Source organism: Pecten maximus, chromosome 16 (genome assembly GCF_902652985.1).
Source record: "Pecten maximus chromosome 16, xPecMax1.1, whole genome shotgun sequence".
In the NCBI taxonomy this organism is placed as follows: Eukaryota; Metazoa; Mollusca; class Bivalvia; order Pectinida; family Pectinidae; genus Pecten; species Pecten maximus.
In genome coordinates, this window is record NC_047030.1 from 34,052,592 (window position 1) to 34,066,872 (window position 14,281).

The window sequence follows — 14,281 nt, forward strand, 5'->3', positions numbered from 1 at the left end:
AGTCTGAATCCTGTGGGACTCGTTTAGACATATAGCGAAACTTCTTTATCACGATTTATTATATATAAATAGTGGTGTCATGAAAAACTGGAGTATTCCAGGTAACCAAGTACATTTTATATCAATATCGCAGCTGAGTTCTTACTCAAGTTATTGTTTTTGAGTTACATTACACTATATAGATGTTTGAGATTATGCAGTTTGGCTGCATTACATTACACATGCACCTTGAGTTTGAACTTTGATAGACAATTGCAACCATGTATTTTTATACAGTGACATGGTAATTCTAGTAGTCAAGGGGTGTAATATTTTAGGAGCTATATATATGTACATGCAGAAACCTGTTGGATTCGATATATCCTCATCACATTAGATGATTGGAAACATTTGAAGCCATATTATATAAATAGTGCCCTTGTCTGAGGGGAATATGGAGGATTGTTTCCCCGAGGGAACATTATCTTCCCGAGCCGATAGGCGAGGGGAAACAATCCTCCATATTCCCCTCAGACAAGGGCACTATTTATTTTATTATACCGAATAGATATCAATTTATCGATATCCTCCTCAAATATTGAGGCAAACCTCTTGGACGTCTGCTCTATGTTTACAAGTTGTCTGTGTCACTGTTGCGTTTGTAAGAATTGTCTCCCTTCTCAATGTTCGGGATTTTCCGTAAGAAACAATCGTGCGTTTTCGGGCGGAGCGGGGAACATTGCAATATCCCACGGCAATGTTGACCGCTGTTTCTGACACTGCATATTGTTTCAGGTCATGTGATTAGGAATTGACCAATAATAAGGCGAGAATCTCACATAAGGTATAATAAAGGTTGTTATTGAAGTCTAAATACAAAGAACTTTAAGTCTGTTGAGACGAAAGCAAAAAGTCTGCAGCTGTGACAACACGGACAAATAAACTAATATCAATCATTAATTAGCTCCTCTGTGGTATCAACTCAATCTAATTAAAATTAGATGTTCATTATCTACTCCGCAAACTACGGTCCTTACCTACAGTCATACAGAATTACCAGAGTAGATTATGAACAGCAATGATGATTCCAACCCAGGACCTCATCAGTCTAGACGGGTGCTCTTTTTGACCTATCTATATATAGCCAACAATATTATTCAGTCCAGTCAGTTCTTCTATCAAATGTTCTTACATTATAAAACAGCTATGTCCTCACTTAATTAGGAAGATTAAAAGTGTCCACAACATTGCTTGATAAATATGTAAACTGTACACTCATTAAAGCATTAACGATGAGATGGCTCTAGATTTTCCCATTATGCCTGTTCTGTAATGCCCCCTACAACAAACTTGCTGTGTCTACACATATCGTGATTGAGGATGAGAAACATGACAGATGTTTTAACACAAGCAATAATTGTAATCAAGGAGGAAACCAATTCTGGATTGAAATAACATGACTGCACAGAGACCAGGGGATAATTATAAGGTACTAATTATATAACATCACCATGAAAACTACTATAAAATCAAACATTTTAAAACAATAAGAGGTCCATGGGCCATGACGGACACCATGAGTTTCAAAATATTTCAGTTAATTTCATTGACCCTTTTTGGCCCCGCCCCATTAGGCCCCTTGGGGGTGGGGACCATATAATTCACAATTTTGTTTGACCTTAAGCCATAGAAGCTTCCTGCTAAATTTCATTGAATTTGGTTCAGCGGTTTTGGAAAAGAAGTCAAAAATGTAAATTGTTTAGGGATGCACGACGCATGACAGACAACGATGGACAAAAGGCGATTAGAATAGGTCACTTGAGACTTCGTCTCAGGTGACCTAAAAATTTATGCTTAACTAATGAAATCAATTAACCAAATGTTACTGACTTTGACAAAATTAAGTCGTCACATAAAATCTAATCTTAAGTTTGCCTCTTATATCTACTATATCTGTGTATATAACACAAGATCTATTTTAAAGGAATTGCCTACTGATTCACCTTAAATATAACTGCATGCACTGCAGTAAAATGGCCACAAATCTATCTAATCATCATGTTATAGCTACATGGGCTGCAAATAGCTCAGTCAGGTTAACCCTTTCAACTCTAAGAAACTTTAGTGGACTCTGCCACTCTTTCATAATTTGAAGTCCAATATGGTCAGTAGGGGTGAAAGGGTTAAAGTGCCGGCCACGTAACCTCAGGTGAAGGTCCGAGGTGCTTGGCTCAACGCTCCCGCTACCTGTGTCAGCTTGTATTGTTCTGGAAGCTGAGAAACAGGTTTGTCTGTACTGTCATAGATGTGTCTTTGAACATTAAGACACTTTACCCTAATTGCTCTGGATGGCATGCAATGGGCCTCCTGTATGTTATGTTCAATGAGGTAGTCACTGACTACTACAAGGTGTCTCTGCCTCAAACTGACCTAAGCTGTTCACCGGGCGATAAACCCAGCAAACAAACAATCATTTGCTGCATTATATAATTAGGTGTAAGAACATGGGCATACTCACCAATTTGCATATTGATTATTGGAACGCCATCTCATACCAGAAACTAATACCCACTTTTATCTTGTCATTACAGAAGGCTATAAGTATAAGCCTTATTAATATGGGAGTCTGTCATACAATATGGTAGTGGTTCTGTTTACAACACAGTACCATTATGGATACACTTATAGCTAGTCATTATATAAAATACCTATACACGCAACAGACCATTTCATACTTCACCAAGACACTATAATTAATTCATCGATGTTTTTAACAATCAATAATATATCCAGATGATGAACATATACTTGTATCATCACATACTGATAACCCAAAGCTACATCGTAAGTGTTACACATATACAGCCTGTCTACTCTGACACATTTCATAACATTTTGATACATAAATAATATGGTACTCAAAATTAGGCGACATCGTTACTTAACATTATCATTTCATGAGGCATTTAAGATCATTGTGGTGGATTTGAAACGCCATTTCTTTAAAACAAAGACATTTAAAATTAAACTTACTTTTTAGTATTTTGTAATTGTCACCCTTTTGACTATAGATCACAGCCTGTAACATAATTGTATCATCAGTTAGAATGGAATTGAAGTGGACCAGATTTTCTCACTAAGTATGTAGGCAATTCAATATACATTCACGCCTTGAAGATATCAGATCAGAATGACACTGATTTTTAAAGTATTCCTCAATGACATACATACCAGTACTCCTAAAATTCAAATTTTTCCATTGTATTTTTTCTCAATTTGACCCTTGGTGTACATGCAATCATCATGACAGCTGTTGCCTATATACCATCAATGGGTGTATTCAATCATCCAACACATATAGAAAATTGTTCCCAGACAGTGAGAGAACAGATTAAGTTGATCAAGACCACCCTGCCTCGATCCTACTTAGCCTTGAAGTCAAGAAGATGATACATTTGTGTAGATATTAGTCCTGCTCACCTAATCGATCCAAATTAATCCTGCCCCATTATAGAACCCCATGGCCATTACTAACTGTATACCATTAGTAATTATCACTTTGTAGACATACCAGTGCTGCTCCGGATGCTGGGGAATGTCAGGAGGTTAAAACTAGAGTATACTGATCTACATTTAATCCAATCTGTCTTGAGATAATGTTGATATACATCTAGATGTCAAAATAAAACTGGAGATTTGTTGATAAAGACACACACATGAAGCCACACACTTTGAATGCTTCTATACATGTTTACATGCATTCCTCTGCAATTTGTTTAAGTGGTTTGCATTACAATATAGGTCATGCAATTATTCTCTCGTCTATTTTGGGAATTTTTGTTTTCCTTAATGGATTGAGAGAATTCAGTCTCCAATCTATGTTTGCTTTCTGCTAGAAGTAATTTCTACTGAACCAGAGATACTCTCAGGTATGGTCTTGTATTGATGCCAGCATAATTTACGTTAGTTTAAGATTTTATCAAATGGTTCAATGCTGAAAAAATCCTCCAATTCCATCAGAAATTACAAATAAATATATAAAATTATAATTTAAATATCTGCCTCAAACGTAAATAGCATTAAATATAACTTTACATATTTTACAACATTTGCAAAACAATTTTAAGTTATTAAAACCTAATACTATCATCATCATCATGGTCGTCGTCGTTGCCGTCGTCATCATCATACCATCATATAGTCATCAAAGTATCATCATCATCATAATTATCATCATTATCACATACTATGCAAGTAATTATCCTATATTGAAAGAAAAAACTGCTCACTTTTAGTGAAGAAACAACCTTATGATTATATAATTCTTCATAATATCATGTCAAAACAAATCAGGCAATATATAGGTAGACATATTAAAAGTATCCGGACAAATTAAATCTGACGAGACTGCATGTAGTGCTATAAAGATTTCGAACATGGAGATAATGTACATCCTAGAAAAGCATCTCATTTTGATACTCTAGAAATTTCTGTTGAGATTTTGTAATCTAGTTCCAACCTGTAGATAATTAAGACAATATGAGGGATGTAAATCATTTCTGCTGTAGCACTCAGCTGGAGGCCCATATCTCTCCTCAGCCTACCTCATTACATGTGTGATGAGGACCCCCTGGGAAATCAGACCACTCCTATAATACTTGGTACTGTTACAGCAGCCATATTGTATCAATTTATATAAATTGTGACCTTATAACCTGCAATACAGTCTCTCAGAGATTAGGAGATTCTGTACGATGTTTAACACACCCAGGAATCTGTTCTATCTTTTTGTGTCCCATAATGGTATCTGTGTTAATGTGTATCTAAGAGTACAAATGAAAATTCCACTTCTGATAGCTTCTTAATTGTATCTGTACACAATTATTTCCACAAATTAGACTCTTTTTCATTTTTGAAGAAACATAAATTTTGAAAAATAGTTAACCTGGTAAAAGCTAGCTTCACAACAAGTCATTCTTCAACTGTCTATTGCCAGGAAATATAACTGTTAAAAAGCATGGAATCAGAGTTTGCATTCTTGATAAACATAATTACACGAACAACTTATCGAGTAATCCCACGCATAACATTATCGCGATCTGCACAATGTATGATTGTACCAGTCAAATTATCTCAAGTACGTAGTTACAAATAGCACTTAAATGTAAAGTGCTGAAGCACCTTATCATTTCTATATCACTGGCAATGATCAAGGTTGCTTGGAATTTCTATTGACCTTTTGACAAAGCAATAACTACTCTTTTTTAGCATCTCTTTTTATAGAATAAGTGGATTTTGAAATAATTACATTAAAGAAATTTTACAAGTACATTTGCAATTCTAAACTGAGAGTCCAATATTTCGAGACTTTCGAGTCTCCACACCAAAAGAGCTAGGAGCTTTAATTGGCAACGTATGATGTGAAATCTCCATTATACATTGTAAGTAACCATGCATCATGACGCTAGCATTGACAAACATATATATCAGCTATATCATACACAGCGAGTGGCTTCTGGTTAAGCTGATAATTACCTATATATATATATATGTACCTTGTCTGAAGGAGTCTTGTATTAGTTATTCATTAAGATCACTGAGTTACGTGTTTATTTGTTTAGTAATATGACGCCTCTATCTTTATCTACACAGTAGATTATTACCATTACAAGCAGTGATAGGGGTCATATAAATATCATTCCTTCACTTATTGGCTTCTACTACTGGAATCATACAATACTTATATACTGGCCACCAGACCCTAAGTTCTTTTCATTATGAATTGCCAAGCTAAATTCTAATACTAGATTATCTGTCCCTAAACTAAGGACCAAAATCATGCAGCTCAATATTTAATTTGATTTAAGATTTTAATATTCTAGAGGCAGAGGGCCACTGTCTGGCCACTTGCAGCCCCCAAGTTGTCTAAATTGTTTTAAATTTGCTTAGCTAAATTCTAATATGTGTACTAGATTATCTCCCCCTAGTTTGAGTCAAATCCAAAGAGACCAAAATCATAAAGGTCAATTTCATTTAAATTGTAATATAATATAACAGACATGGGGCTATAGTCTTGTCATCAGAAGTCTTAGTCTCAGTTTACTGGCCAAAGAAAATCAAGCGAGGTATAGGTAACAAATTCTTTAAACAAATAAGCGATCAGTGAAATATACTTAAACAATACTTGTCCTATTTATGATAATAACATTTCATATACGGATGAGTACATGTTGAAGTTATGTATTGATAAATTGTAATATTCGAGAGAAAACAGCAGTTGGCCAGTCTTGTCATCATAAGTCTAAGGATTTACTGGCCAAAGAAAATCAAGCAAGGTACATATATAACAAATTCTACCAATTAGCAATCAGAAAAATATGTAAATAATACTTGTCCTAATAACATATTTTATATATGGCTGAGTGTCTAAGTTATATATTGATTTAAATAGCAATGTTGGATGTACTTAATTACCGGTAATTAGAACACCTGTACCTAATTAGCATGAGCTCCAGGTTTGATGTCCCAGCTGGGCTACAAGAAGATTTAGCTTTACAGCTATGACGTCAATGTATATATGGAACTTAAAAATAAGCATAAATGATTTTCAAAATCGAAATATATTTCTCTGGTTGAGTAAAACTAATTATGAAGAAATTTTAAGATGAGTTAATGGGTTTTGGGGTATTTAACACGGTCAGAACAACATTAGTATAAGTGCAGCTATATTAAACCTGGATGATGCAGCACTGATTTAATTAGCTGTTATTACGTAAAAAGTTTTCTGCATCAAGAAAAAATTTCTTATTTACTTAATATGAATTAAAAAATTAGACAGAGTATTACAAGATGTAATCCTTCAAACTTAGGTACAAATATAAAGGTCACAACTCTGTATCATGTACACTTTAAATGTGGGTAGCTACAGTGAGGGGGGGGGGGGAGTTTTTTTTTGTTTTTTTTTTAACGTCCTATTAACAGCCAGCATCATTTAAGGACGTGCCAGGTTTTGGAGGCGGAGGAAAGACGGAGAAAAATCACCGGCAACTGCCCCATGTAGGTTTCGAACTTGCAACCCTGGAGAGGTGGAGCCTCGGCTAGTGATAAAGTGTCGAGTGTCGGGACAACTTAACCACTCGGTCACCGCGGCCCCGTAGGGGGGTAGGGGAGGGAAAGAGACAGCTAGACTCTGTAAAAGAAGGATACTTTTTTAAATTATCTTCCCTATTAATATTTTATTGATATAAGTAAGGTCTTGGAAAGCAATACTATAAATACATACATGAAATTTGTATTGCAGTAACCATTTTGCAATTCAAATCCCCCTGCTCCAACCCTTTTAAATTTTTCACTTATGATGAATTCTTTAATTCTTCACCTCATGTTTGAATTTAAGATCATATTGATAGCAGACAAAAAATGTTATCAATATCTATATATAAAAGGTTGTCTTATAACACAACCAATAAAGTTATGGCTTAGTGGCATTTCGATAACACTCACATCGTTATCTCCCTCAGAGCAATAACTTTATTTTTGTGTTAGAAAACCTTTATAGCTATATCCTTACCAACCCGAAGAATATGATGAATTGGGAAAGATTTTTTCAGGATTACTGAAGTAAACTGCAAATTTTGGGAATTTGGCTTAAATATGATATAATTTCAATTGGGAATGGGGCTTATGAACAGCTCCAAAAAGCCTTCAGAAAAAGCCCTGAAATATTAATCAGGAACAAGCTCAAATTATAACATTCTTGTACCATAATTATAAACAATCATTAGACCTTAACTGTACAGCTGAATTTATAGTTATGAATAAAACACACTGCTTCATACTGCAACAATAAGTAATAAATTCTATTACTGTTGTTTTCTTACTTACATAAAACTGTTCATGTTTATAGCCAGTTAATGTGCGACACTGCCATGACTATTTACAGTCTCGAGGCCATTAACAGCTACTTTACATACATATTACAGATATACATTTATAATTTATAATTCGCCATCAACACACAGGAAAATTACCCTTTACCGCCATCAAAAGCCAATACATCACAAACCCTGGTTAGCAGCTTGTCAGTAACAAATTGATCAATACGATACTCGACCCGCTTTACACTATAGTTGTTCACCTACCTGCTTGGCCACACAGAGACGAAATCCACAAAAATTCCCCTGTTTTCACCAAAGGCTTAAACTGGAGGCCAAGATTATCAAACAGCCATGCTGTACACTCGGTTGACACAAGACAACCGTGTTTCGTCTTAGAACATCAAGCATAATACATCTGCCATTTCCAGAATCTTTTGACAATCCTAAACCAGCGTTACCGAAAATTCGGATAAAGAAATTAAAGCTGTACCATCGCTCTTGATCAATTCACCAGATCAATAAAAAGCTTTTTCACTGACAAAACAAATTGTTTTCGTAACACCGCGTTAATCTTGTTATGCAAGACATAATCCAGTGTTGTTCTATGTATCAATACAAGCATGTACTGGCATATACATTATAAATGAGGAGTCTTGCAGAAACGTAAACACATAAAGAGCTGTTGATAAGTACTGATTGTCGGTCTGCTGCCTACCTGTGTCTGTTTACAGGCCAGACCCACTGTACACAATATAATAACTGTCTTCTCTACCATAGGCATTATATTGGGACAGAGCTGGCCTGTCAGCAGCCGTAGCAGTAGCAGCCTCTGTAATAGTGAGATCTATAATAACCTCGACTGATTCTGACCTTTACAGAGAGCCTGTATAATCACACCCTGTAATGAAACGCGCTGTAAAATGGTTGTAATCAGCCTCAGCAACTGTGGCTGCATGACCTAGTTATCATACAGGTGTTTGTTTGTTGTTCTGTATTGTGTACAGTATGGACCATTGTTTACCTATATATTTTAATACACCCTATAATCTGATATGGTATATATACAGTTATACAATACATACAATATGTCTGGTTCTGTCAACCACAATAAAATTGAATGTTTAAAACATTGACATTTATTTTGGTTGATGAATTATATATTAGAACCATGAAAATTAACAGGTTGTTATAATATAGCTACAAACTAAACGTCTTATATTGTGTTAAGTAGATACTAAATAGCTTGAAACCACAGGGATTTGCCATTGTGTGGATCCTCTATTTAGGAAACATTAATGCTCTGCTGTTAATGTCTTTCTGTGATAATTAATTGTTTTCGTCTATAGGTCATAAAAGCCCCCTTGACACCTGTCCCCATAAGACCCCGGCTTTTGGTGTTTCTTTGACACCCGCCCCATAAGACATTGGCTGTTGGTGTCTACTTGACACCCCTTGTCATATATGTCCCTGACTCTTGGTGGCTCAATGACACCCCATCCTCGATCATATGGCCCTGGCTGTTGGTGGCTCAATGACACCTGTCCCCATAAGACCCTGGCTGTTGGTGTCTCCTTGACACCAATGCCCATAAGACCCTGGCTGTTGGTGTCTCCTTGACACCCGTCCCATAAGACATTGTCTGTTTGTGTCTCCTTGACACCTAGCTATCCCCATAAGACCCCGGCTGTTGGCGTCTCCTTGACACCTGTCCCCATAAGACCCTGGCTGTTGGCGTCTCCTTGACCCCGTCCCATAAGACCCTGGCTGTTTGTGTCTCCTTGACACCCATCCCCATATCACCCTGGCTGTTAATGTCTCCATGAGACCCGTCCCATAAGACCCTGACTATTGGCGTCTCATTGACACCCGTCCCCATAAGACCCTGGCTGTTGGTGTCTCCTTGACACCAATGCCCATAAGACCCTGGCTGTTGGTGTCTCCTTGACACCCGTCCCATAAGATATTGTCTGTTTGTGTCTCCTTGACACCTATCCCCATAAGACCCCGGCTGTTGGCGTCTCCTTGACCCCCGTCCCATAAGATCCTTGCTGTTTGTGTCTCCTTGACACCCATCCACATATGACCCTGGCTGTTAGTGTCTCCTTGACACCCATCCCCATATCACCCTGGCTGTAAGTGTCTCCATGACACCCGTCCCATAAGACCCTGACTATTGGCGTCTCATTGACACCCGTCCCCATAAGATCCTTGCTGTTGGTGTCTCCTTGACACCTGTCATCATATGACCCTGGCTGCTGGTGTCTCCTTGACACCCATCCCATAAGACCCTCGTTTTAGTGCCTCCTAGACACCAATTTCCATAATACCCTGGCTGTTGGTGTCTCATTGACACCTGTCCCCATAAGACCCTGGCTTTAGGTCTCCCCATAAGACTGGTTGTTGGAGTCTAAGCTTTGACACTCTTCCTCATAAGACCCTGACTATCGGTGTCTTATTTACACCTGTCCTCATAAGACCCTAACACCTAAAACTAAACCCAACTAGAGCCCAAAAATATTTCAAGCTATATATATAGCTGTACATACTTAACGGGCATGTAAATCATTATTACATCAATTATGAAAATATGAATAACACACAGCACAAATGTCAAGGCATGAAAGAAGAGCATCAGTGACCAGGTAGCTCAATTGGTAGAGCATCCGGCTAGTGTTCGGAGGGTCCCGGGTTCGAACCCCGCTCTAGCCGCTACATTTTCAGGGCATCCAGTTGACCCTTGACTTTCAGCAATTTCAGAAGTCAAATCACTATTTCTGAGAAATCTGAAGGGTCAAAACATATGTCAAATAGACATGTCCCTTCAAACCCAAGAGTCAGATCTCAATTTGGGGAGTCAAAAACATACTCTCAAGGGTCTACTGGATGCCCTGATTTTCTCCTCTCCTGTTACATTTCTTATTTTGCTTTGGTAACAATTCAAGAATCACCATAACTCCCTGTTAATGCCTAATATATAAATGCTGACTCACAATAAAAAATTTAAAAAAAAAATATCAAAAAATAAACAAAATTTTATATCCTCATGCATGTACCATAATAAGGAATTCAATAAATTACATGTACAACAAAAAAATTAACACTGCATGAAAAGAGATCAACGGCGTAGTTGATGAAATTGGATGTCGTTATTTTGTTAAATTTAATTTCATGTAATTCAGATCCATATATTTGATTGGCATTAGATCTAGAACAAGCAATATTTTAATTCACATGATTACAGAATAAGCATTTTGGATTGTATCCATTTACATGCTTTGTATGCATATGCTTGTATAGTTAAAGATATTGTAATGAGAAAGAGGAATTACACAGTACTTTCACATAAATAGTGATAAAATTGTCAAAATCCAAGTTGGCTGCCTGTTGGCCATTTGTTTTCATCATTATAGTTTCAAAATTGATCGCCAATGCCAAGTATTTATCTTTTGATAAGGGACCAATCACTGGGAACAAACTTTCAATCAAAATAGATATCATATATACCATATACATGTGTAAAAGTTCAAGGAGAAGTAGTGTGCAGCCAGCCAGGATCGAACCCGCGACCCACGGCTTACTGGTCCCCAACTCTACTGACTGAACTAAAGGGAAATTCCCCCTAGCCCGAAACTAGAAGGCGACCATACAACTATGTACAGTATTTACAATTAAAACCCTGCCCGCTACACATGGAAATAAATTACAGGACCAGAGAACCTTATAATGGATGATCATTGAAATTACCAATCATCAAACAATACCAAGCAATCAGTTTTAAACAGTAAAACATGCATGTCCATTAGATTGGGTTTTTTTCTGGAAGGAAACAAGTTAGCATCAATTTTTCACAAGACTGACAAATGTGCTGCATCTATATATAAATGTACTAGAAGTATATATTTCACATGTCCAAACAAATTTTTATTCCTCAATGCACCCCCACCACCATCCGGACCCTATACCTTTAGCCCACTGTGTTCACCCCATACACTATCTTATATCCGTAAATTGTAACTCAAATGTAAAAGGAACGTGTCTGTGTTATTAAATAAAAAAAGTACAGGCTCTATCACTCGGCTCACAGAGCTTGCTTGATTTTGACACAGGAGGTAGAGCCAGGGATTCAGGCCCCGGATATGACGCGACAGGTGCACGTGGCATTACTGGTCAAGATGTATGTGATTGCATGGGCAATGTAGCGGTAAATGCAAAATGCAGATACAGAAATGTATGCAGTTAAAAATGAATCAAAGTTAAGATTGAATGCAAGCTGAATAAGCGGATATATATATCTTTTTAAATAACATATTAATAAAATTATATATTCCTTATTCAAATGCAGTCTTATTATCACCAAAAATGATTCAAACTAGTATAAATTTGTTATCCGAGCTAAAACGCATTAGCGCGTTAATTAATTTCACCAGCAGTTTTACAGCATGAAAACTATGCCACTTATTTTTCTTAAAGATATTTCATGTTTTCCATGCTCTTTTATACCCATACAAATTTATGGCATCAACAAAATTGACTTACCAATATTTATTTCTTATCTCTCAATAAAGATAAATTATTTATGTTAGCAAATTATTCATATCCATAGATCAATGAAGATATTTATGGATATGCATATCGTATATTCATTTGCAAACAAACACATTTAAGTGTAAAAATTTACATAAAATTGATTTGGACTAGTGCAGTTACAATCTAGTCTATATTACAAACAGTCATTCTTAATCCCAGCAGATCCCAGGTATTATACCTCATCAATTATCATACAAAACCCGAATATATGAATATTAGTTATGACAGTAGCAGCACAGGGGCTCTTTACAAATTACAGGATATACAAGATGGGTTGCACATAAGTGCAGGGATATGTACGACCCATTAGTAACGAACCCCTGTGGTTGCAGCGGGCCGATTCACTCGCTCAGTACCGGATTTGTACTGTTGCACAAAACATGGTTTAATGAAAATTGCTGTAGCAATATGATATGACACACACATGTTACACCAGAATCGCATGCATACAATGAAGCTGTCTATTACTGTTCTTTTTTTTCTGCCGAAATGTGTACTTACCTTCGCTTATTGTGTACGGGCAAACAGCTGTCTGCTATGTTTTGACATGTGTTTGTAAGTGGCGCCACCTTGTAATACACACACTAAATCTTGGAATGCAACACTCGATTTGATTGGTTCAAAGTATTCCATGTAACCAATCAGAAATTGTTTTGTATAGGAAGTTTGTAGTTTGATCATGTGATATACAAAATGGCAGACGTCTGAAGTGCACAACAGATTTTGGTACATCTGTTTAGCTTAGTATTTTTGTTACTTGTAGATATTGTCATGTAATTCTAAAACAATGGTTAAAGTGTACAAGTGCCATAATTTCAAGTCTCAAAGTGTTGTTCCAGTTGACGGCGAACCAGTGGCAGTGTTTTCATCAAACAGAGAGTTCATCTTATATGCAGACTTAAAAATTTTAAATAAAAATTATCAAAAACTAAATAAAATTTCATTTTCTTATGTGCCATAAGGAAATCAACAAACTACATATGTATACATCAACAGAATTAAACACTGCATGAAAGGAGATCAACAGTGTGGTCAATTGGATGTTGTTATTTTGTTGAATTTGATTTCATGTGATTCAGATCTTTATTTGATTGGCATATACATTAGAACAAGCAATATTTTCACATTATAGACAATAAAAAAAAGCAGTTTTGGATTGTACCCTGCATTTACATGTAAATCTATGAAAGCTTTGTATGAATATTATTATATATAAATTGTAACGGGAAAGAGGAATTATACAGTACTTTCTTATAAATAGTGATAACATTCTTCAACTGTAAAAATTCAACATGGCTTCCTGTCGACCATTTGTTTTCATCATTAGTTTCAAAATTGATCCCAATTGCAAGTATTCATCTTTTTTATTAAGGGACCGATCACTGGGTACAAACTTTCAGTCAAAATAGATATCATATACCTGGCAATAAATTACAGGACCATGGGTGATCATTGAAATTACCAATCATCAAACAATACCAAGCAATCAGTTGTAAACAGTAAAACATATATAGCATGTCCATTAGATTGTTTTTTCTGGAAGAAAAGAAGTTATATATAAAGCATCAATTTTTCAAAAGACTGACAAATGTGTTGCATCTATATAAATGTACTAGAAGTATATACTGTATTTCACATGTACATGTCTAAACACATTGATTGGCATATAATTTTTATTCTCCAATGTACCCCCACCACCATCCCGACCCTGTCCACTGTATATATATGTGTTCACCCCATACACTATTTTATATCCGTAAATTGTAACTCAAATGTAAAAGAAAGTATGTCTCTGTATTATCAAATAAAAAAAGTACAGGCTCTAAGTCTATCACTCA

At 36.1% G+C, this 14,281-nt stretch overlaps 1 protein-coding gene across 9 annotated transcripts in view; it reads right to left on the bottom strand.

The window, feature by feature from the left end:
- LOC117344824 (voltage-gated potassium channel subunit beta-2-like) overlaps positions 1-13,036 on the bottom strand; it is a 77,721-nt gene extending 64,685 nt beyond the window's left edge. For 6 of the 9 annotated variants that reach the window (XM_033907662.1, XM_033907661.1, XM_033907659.1 and 3 more), the window contains exon 1: positions 8,121-8,679. The gene's annotated coding sequence lies outside the window, so the exon portion shown is untranslated. Of the gene's footprint in view, positions 1-8,120; positions 8,680-12,944 lie in introns of those variants that run through there. The other 3 variants (XM_033907654.1, XM_033907655.1, XM_033907658.1) reach the window with 3 other exon arrangements.
- Between the last annotated feature and the right edge of the window lie 1,245 nt (positions 13,037-14,281).